Raw genomic sequence first — 8,187 nt, forward strand, 5'->3', positions numbered from 1 at the left:
CTAATTTAATATTTATCTCTTTATTTTTTTTAGAGACTAAAGAGCCAATATTATAGTAAAGAGTGATATGTTAGTAGAGAGTATAGATTGCTTCTTTTAAAAAATATATCAAAAAAATTTTATCATGTGCATTGCACATATTCTTTATTTTATTTTATTTTATTTTGGTCATGGGCTAAGCCCAAAAACCCTATCCAAACCCCCACCCAACCCGCCCAAACTCAACCCCAAATTGATCTTCTTCCTCACGGTGATGAATGTTGGCATCGAGAAGCTCATTCCATGGCCACCATGAGTACAGCCTTTCACCAAATACAACTCTTACCCGGTTCAATTTAATGTATAGCTTTTTGCTTTCTTTTTTTTTTTTTTAATTTTTTGGGTTGCTGTATCATCTAAGTTTGTTTCTTTTATGTCGTGTATAAATTTACGACAAAATATGATAGTGCAATTGATTGAATTTTCATAATGTTCATAATACTAATACATTAAAGGAATAAAAATATAAAAAATACTATTCGTATACCAAAATTAGTAACTAATATATTTATATATATGTAGTTTAATTTATTTTAAATATATATTTATATTTTAACATATATTTTATATTAATAATTAATTTTAGTAACTGATTTTGATATACACTTAACATAGTCAATAAAAAATAAAAACCACTTTAAAATACAATAAACTATCGTCATAGTACAAGAAGGATAAATATAATAAATTTTAAACTAAAAACTAAAAAAGTACAACAATCATCAGTAGTGCCCTAGGGGATGATGTAGTCGAGTCTCTGTGCAACAGATACTGTTGAATAAGGCACAGTGGTCTATTGATAGGAACAATGAACCTGGGACACTCCTTTAGTCACATATATCGGAAAGTAGAAAGTAGAAGCATTCAGTCTCACGACCAAAAAAAAAAAAAAAAAACAGTTTCATACAATATTACAAACAACCATCAGAACCACCAAAAAGTCTCTTTCTCTCGCAAGGAGAGCATATTTCTCTAGATAGCTAGAGCGACTACTTCGACAGGAAGCTGGTTCATCTCCGGCAGCGGAGCTTTCGCAAAGAAAAAATAGAAATAGTAACCAAAACTATCAGAAGTGTCCGAGGCCAGGTCTCCTCTTTGCTAGAGAGTACTTCAAGCTCATGGCTATTTTAAGAGGAGAAGTTCTTCACCTAGATGAAGACCATCATGTCGGTGAGTTTCAAATAACAAAGAAGCTAGTTGGAAGACTTTTGACAGAGAAAAATGTAAACAAGACTACTGTTGAAAAAACAATAAATAAGATGTGGGGTGAGCCTCAAGGATTGATCATCTCAAATATGGGTACAAACTCATATTTGTTCAATTTTAAAAATGAAGAAGATGCTATGAAGTGTTATGAAGAAGGTCCATGGAGGGTGGACGGGCATATGCTCAGCTTGCAGTGGTGGAGGCCAGAGCTTTCCTTTGAAGAGATAAGTTATAATTTCCTTGCTATTTGGATTCAAGTTCATGCTTTGCCTTTGGAGAAGCTAAACAAGAATATTGCAGAGAAGATTGGGGCTTCATTGGGCAGAGTGTTGGAAGTAGAAGATCCATATGTTGATGGAAATTTGCTTAGGAAGTTTTTGAGGGTTAGAGTAGAGGTGAATGCTTTGGAGCCATTGAAGACAGGATTTTGGTTTAGGAGAAGTGATGGTAGCTATTCAAAGGCGTCCTTTAAATATGAAAGGTTATGTGATTATTGTTATAATTGTGGAAGGATTGGGCATGATAAAAGAGGATGCAGAGAGGTGATAGCAATGGATAGTGAGAATTCAGGTTTACCAAAATATGGGCCAGACCTTTCAGTTCCAGGGCTTAGATCTATCATTGCAGAGGCTGAAAAGGTGGGAATCAGAAAAAAGGGTGGTGGTAATAACAGTCCAGAAGGGAGTTCATCGGTGGCGCGTGGTGAAGACACAGGGAATAGCGAGTGGGTATGGGAAAGAGATAGAAGAGAAAGAGAGGCAAGTCAGGAGAAGGTAGATAGAGCCAGAGCTAAGGGTATAGGGATAGGACTACATGCTACTAGAAGGTTCTCACAACAAACAGGATTTGTACAAGTGGAGGAGGCCCCATTTTATCAGCAGGAGCAGCAGATGGAAGTAGAAGGAATGAGTGGGAAAAAAGATACCCAATTTCTCGAAAATGGTGATACTCAGCACTTGGGAGAAGAAATGAAAAAAGATAATGATAGACATGATGGGATTGCAGGAGAAGAGATGGATGGGAGTAGGAATCTTTTAAATGTGGAGAAAGGGCCTAGTGAAATAGAAATTGGGCCAGCTTTGAATGGCCCACTTAACACTTTGCAACAGAAAAGGGATGGAGTAGAGCCCATACAATGGATCCATAAGCAAAAGACTTCAATAATGCAGGAGGCGGATCACATGGACAGAAACGAACGAGTTGAGGAGATCTTTCACAGGAATCAAGAAAGTACAGATGGGCCTGGGAGAAATGATGAAGCATTAGTATTCAAGAGGGCTGATGTGCACCAAAATCCAACCAAGAATAATTTTCAACTAGATAATGAGAAAAGGGCAATCAGGAGAACAAAAAAGAGCGGGAATGAGCAGGAATTGGATTTAGACAGAAGAGAAATTGGAGGCAATCAGGAGGGACACAAATTTGAGAAGATCCGAGCACAATGGAGCCAAGAAAAAATGCCAGAAAGAAAGGAAAAGCAAATTCACAGGACTGAAGATGGACAGAGTTACATTGTTGAGCTTGCAGATGAAGAAGAGGAGGAAGAAAAGTACAGCAACCATGCAACGACAATAACATATGAGTATGAGATTGATTTGGTTCAGAAGATTGTTCATAGCTTAAGACTGAAGAGAAAAAGAGAGGAAGAGGCACAGGTACAATTAGAGGACATTACTGAAGAAGCGAAATACCTGACACAGGTTCGGGGAACAAGTAAGAAGAGCAAAATGGTCCAAACAATTTCATGGAAAGGACAACGAATGCGAGAAGAGCTTGGCAATGAAGAAGCAACAGAAGATACGAAGGCCGAGGAGGCGGGCCTAATCATGCCCCCAACTCAACCATGAGCATCATAAGTTGGAACTGTCGCGGGTTAGCGGCTTCCGCGACAGTTTCGGAACTACATAGTCTATGTAAACAGATTAAGCCGACAATAATCTTTTTAATTGAAACAAGAGCAAAAGAAAAGACTGTAAGTAGAATTAAGAAGAGACTTCATTTTGAAAATGCCTTTTGTGTAGAACCCCGGGGTCTGTCCGGCGGTCTATGTTTGTTTTGGAATGCAATATATAAGGTTGATATTTATTTTTGGTGTGATAACTATATTAAAGCTCGAATTGTGGATAAAGAAGGAAATATGTGGTTATGCAATTTTGTATATGGTAATCCTAATTTTAAAAAAAGACAAGAGCAATGGAGGGAGATCACGGTTAGTTGTAGAAGTGAAAGTGAACCTCAGCTCTTCATAGGAGACTTTAACGACGTTTTGAGTCAAGAGGAGAAGGTGGGACTGCATCCGAAGCCGCAAAACCAGGTCAGAGACTTCAGAAATTTTGTAGATTCAAATGCTCTCATAGATTTGGAATTGAAAGGAGGAGGGTTCACATGGTTTAGCAATCCAAGAAATGGATTTGTGACAAGGGAAAGAATAGATAGGGCTTTGGGCAATTGGGAGTGGAGGATGATGTATCCACATGCCTATCTTTCGTCAATGCCTGCTATTAGTTCAGATCATAGTCCTCTAATTTTAGATTTGAACCCTGTGCATAATGTGAGAAGGAGTTTTAAGTTCGAAGCTTTTTGGGCAGACCACGAAGATTGTGAGAATGTAGTGAGAAGGGGATGGAGTAAACGAGAATCTAATGGCAACGAATGGGGGAGATTAACTAATAAAATCAAGAGTTGTAAGGATGAGTTAAGAAAATGGAGTAAAACTACCTTCAAACGGGCAGACAAAGAGATTCATTGTTTGAAGGAGGAACTTAAAAAATTACAAGCCTCTGATTTTTCAGAAGAAAAACAAGAGCAGATGCAGAATATAAAGGAGAAATTGGTTAATTTGTGGAGCCAAGAGGAGAAGTATTGGGGACAAAGAGCAAGGGTAAAATGGCTGAGGCTAGGGGACAAAAACACTTCTTTTTTCCATGCAACCACCATTCAGAGAAGAGATAGAAATAGTATTCAAAAATTGAAGGATGCCTCAGGACAATGGTTGAATAGCAAGGAAGAAATAATGGAACACATTGTTAATCATTTCACGAATTTGTTCACTTCAACAAGAAGACAAAATTTTGATAGCACCATTCGGAAAATCCCTAAGAGGGTTACAGAAGAGATGAATAACGAGCTGCTGATGGAAGTTTCAGATGAAGAAGTTAAAAAGGCAGTATTCAGTATGGGAAGTCTCAAAGCACCTGGACCTGATGGTTTGAATGGATTGTTTTATCATAAGTATTGGGATATCATTAGCAAGGAAGTGTGTGAAGCAGTGAGAAGTTTCTTCAAAAATGGATACATACCGGAGTGTATTGGGGAAACTACAGTTGTATTAATACCCAAAACCAAGAACCCTGAAAGTCTTAACCAACTAAGACCCATTAGCTGTTGTAATTTTATTTACAAAATATTGGCAAGGGTCATAGTGTTAAGACTTAAGGGAATAATGGAGAAAATAATATCACCGATACAGAGTGCATTCGTGGGAGGGCGTCTCATTCAAGATAATTTAGTCATTGTGCAGGAAATATATCATAGCCTCAACAAAAAAGGTAGAAATGGATCACAAGATATGGCGGTTAAATTAGATATGAACAAAGCATATGATAGGGTGGAGTGGGACTTCTTGGAACGGGTCATCACAGCTTTCGGGTTTCATGAACGGTGGGTAAGATTAGTGATGCAGTGTGTTAAAAGTGCCAACTACCAGTTCAAAATCAATGGGGACCTGTCAAGGAAAGTGAAACCACAAAGAGGATTACGACAGGGAGATCCGCTTTCGCCCTATCTTTTTATTCTTGCAGCGGAAGTGTGTACTATATTAATGGAGGAAGCACAAAAAGAAGATAGAATTTCAGGCCTAAGAATTGCCCCAACAGCCCCAACAATTACGCATCTTTTATTTGCAGATGATTGCATTATTTTTGCCAAAGCAAAAGAAGAAGAGGCTTATCAGATAATAACAGTCCTTAATGAATATACAGAGGCCTCGGGGCAAAGAATAAATTTAGATAAATCTGGTATTACCTTTGGACATCAAGTCTCAATACAAACAAGAGTATGCATTGAAGAAATACTAAATATGTCATCATGGGAATCCCCAGGAAAATATTTAGGACTACCTGCAATTTGGGGAAGATCTCTAAATCGGGCTTTGTCGTGGATAGAAGAGAGAATTTTGAACAAGCTTGAAGGATGGAAAGAGAGGTTACTGAACCAAGCTGGCAAGGAAATTCTGATTAAAGCAGTTGTACAAGCCATACCAGCTTACGCTATGAATGTGATAAAATTTCCCAAGCAGTTTTGCAAGAGAATCAATTCAAGAGTAGCGCGATTTTGGTGGGCGACATCCGGAAAGGAGAGAGGTATTCATTGGAAGAATTGGAATATAATAACAAAGAGCAAGATCGAAGGAGGATTGGGCTTCAAGGACTTTGAAATGCAGAATATAGCGCATCTTGCAAAACAAGCATGGAGAGCTTTGAAGAATCCAGATGCAATTTGGGTAAAAATTCTACAAGCTATCTATTATCCAAAGGGCAATTTCTGGGAGGCGCAGGTTGGGAAGAATTCTTCGTGGATATGGAAAAGCATTCTGCATGGACGAGAATTGCTAAGGAGGAAAGGAAAGTGGAGTGTTGGAAATGGGTCAAAAATTAATATATGGAGGGATAATTGGATAGCTGAAGTAGGTAAGGTGCTGGGGAATGGTAGACAAGATAATCAGAAAGTTGAAGAGCTCATTGAAAAGGGAAGGGGTTGGAATGAGAGCAAAATCAGAAACATGTTTTCGCCAGAAATTTGTGATGCTATTATTAGAACCCCAATTAGTTTTGTGAATAAGGAGGATAATTTATACTGGCCTGCAAGAGATGATGGTATATATACTATAAAGACAGGTTATTTCGCAGCAAAAGGAGAATTTCAATCTCGAGATCATGGGAACCCATCCACAAGTGATGCTAGGAGGGAGTTATGGAAAGAAATTTGGAAAATGGAAGTTCCCTCTAAAATTAAATCATTTTTGTGGAAGGCAGCCCATGACATCGTGCCGGTAAATTCAAATTTGTTCAAGAAGAGAATTGCTGGGAGTCCTATATGCCAGATTTGTACTAAAGAGGTGGAGACAACAGAACATGCATTATTGCTATGTGAGTGGACAAGGGCTACATGGTTCGGAGCTGATTGTCAGTGTATTCCAACAACAGAAACAGTTACTGAGTTTGGAGACTGGTTTATGACTATCATACAAAAAATCAAATCAGTAGGCGGGGAGGAGGAAAATAGAAGAATTAGTAAAATAGGATTTCTGGTGTGGGAGATATGGAAGACTAGAAATCGGAAAGTGTACCAGCAGCAAGAAATTAATCCAAGCTGGACTATAAAGAGGGCAAAACTAATGGAAAATCTATTTTGGATAATAGCGGAAAAGAAGATAAATTTAAAAGAAAGACAGGTTCAAAAAGGAACGAGAGAGGTTCGTTGGAGGCCACCCCCTGCGGATTGGATCAAGGCAAATGTGGATGCTTCTTTCAAAAAGAATACAGGCAAAGGAGCTATAGCAGTGGTGTACAGAGATAGTAGAGGAAAGATTTTATTAGGTTTCACAGGATTAATTCAAGCAAACTCAGTCACAGTAGCAGAAGCTTTAGCAATTAGACAAGCTCTAATCATTGCAAATAATTTGTTCATGGAAAAAGTTCTCATTGAATCAGATAATCTAAAAATCATACAAGCAATTAAATCCAAGAGTCCAATTGGTGAAGCATGGGCAATTATTCAGGATATTCAGTTGTTATTGGATCAATTACCTGGTAGGGGCCTAACTTGGACTCCCAGAGAAGGAAATCTTCTTGCACATAAAGTGGCCAAAGAAGCAGAATTAGGGAACCTTCATTCAAATTGGAGCATGCAACCACCATTAGAAATTCTGCGTATTATGCACAATGAAAGTAAGAATCAATAGAATGAGCAAGATATGTGAAGAGACGAGATATATTGAAAACATCACCTGTTCTCATATTTCATCGATAATACAAAAAAAGAAACGTCTCTTAGCCAGATCATTTGTGATCTGAGGCAAAAGCTCTAAGTGTTACCCAGAGTGACTCAGTCCAAAAAGAGGATGGCCCACGTTTTGGCGTGAAAACAGGATTTCAGAAGTGACTCGGGTATCGCCGAGCAGCAAGGATCCCTTGGAAGATGCAGGAGCCATGTAGATGATCGATCAAGCAGCTTAGGTGGCCGTCAAGCGTAGAAGGTGACGGTCGAGCACTGTGTCCATTGATTCAGGGGAGTCGAGTTCGAAGAGGTTGCAGTCCACCTAACCAGAGCTCTTCCGGTCATTTAGGCACATTTGCTGATGGAAAGCCGCTACAATGGAGGGCATCGATTCTGGTCTCAGGCACAAGATCCAGGGAGAAAGGAACAGGAAACTACAGAGCATGCCTTGTTATTATGTCCATGGATGAGAGCTGTATGGTTTGGAGCTCAAATTCAATGTAGCATGGCATTCACCACCCAAGGATTGGATAAAATGCAACATTGATACACAGGCAATGGTTTTACATGGATCCCAAGACGAAAGAAATTCACTGACTCATGAAGTAGCAAAAATGACTTACACAAGCAACCTACAAACTAATTGGAGCTCCAAGTCTCCAACCCTCCTCAGGCTATAATCAAAATCATCAAGGAGGAATCACAACTCTGCATAACTTCATAGACATAGGAGGGATCCAATTTGAGGCGCGGGACTTCGAGATTTTGCAAGAGCTCCTCACATAGTTGGTGCTGCATCATTTGAGGGGAAAAAGATAGGAAGATGTGTGCGCGCTTCAAAATAGATTGAATGTATTAGGATATTTAGGTTGGGTTGGGATTGGGCTGTGTTGTTCTTTTGGGTAGCTCGGGCCTTAATGGCCATTGTCCAAAAAAAAAAAAAAA

This window comes from Arachis ipaensis, chromosome B10, assembly GCF_059453495.1.
Source record: "Arachis ipaensis isolate K30076 ecotype BB chromosome B10, ASM5945349v1, whole genome shotgun sequence".
NCBI lineage: Eukaryota > Viridiplantae > Streptophyta > Magnoliopsida > Fabales > Fabaceae > Arachis > Arachis ipaensis.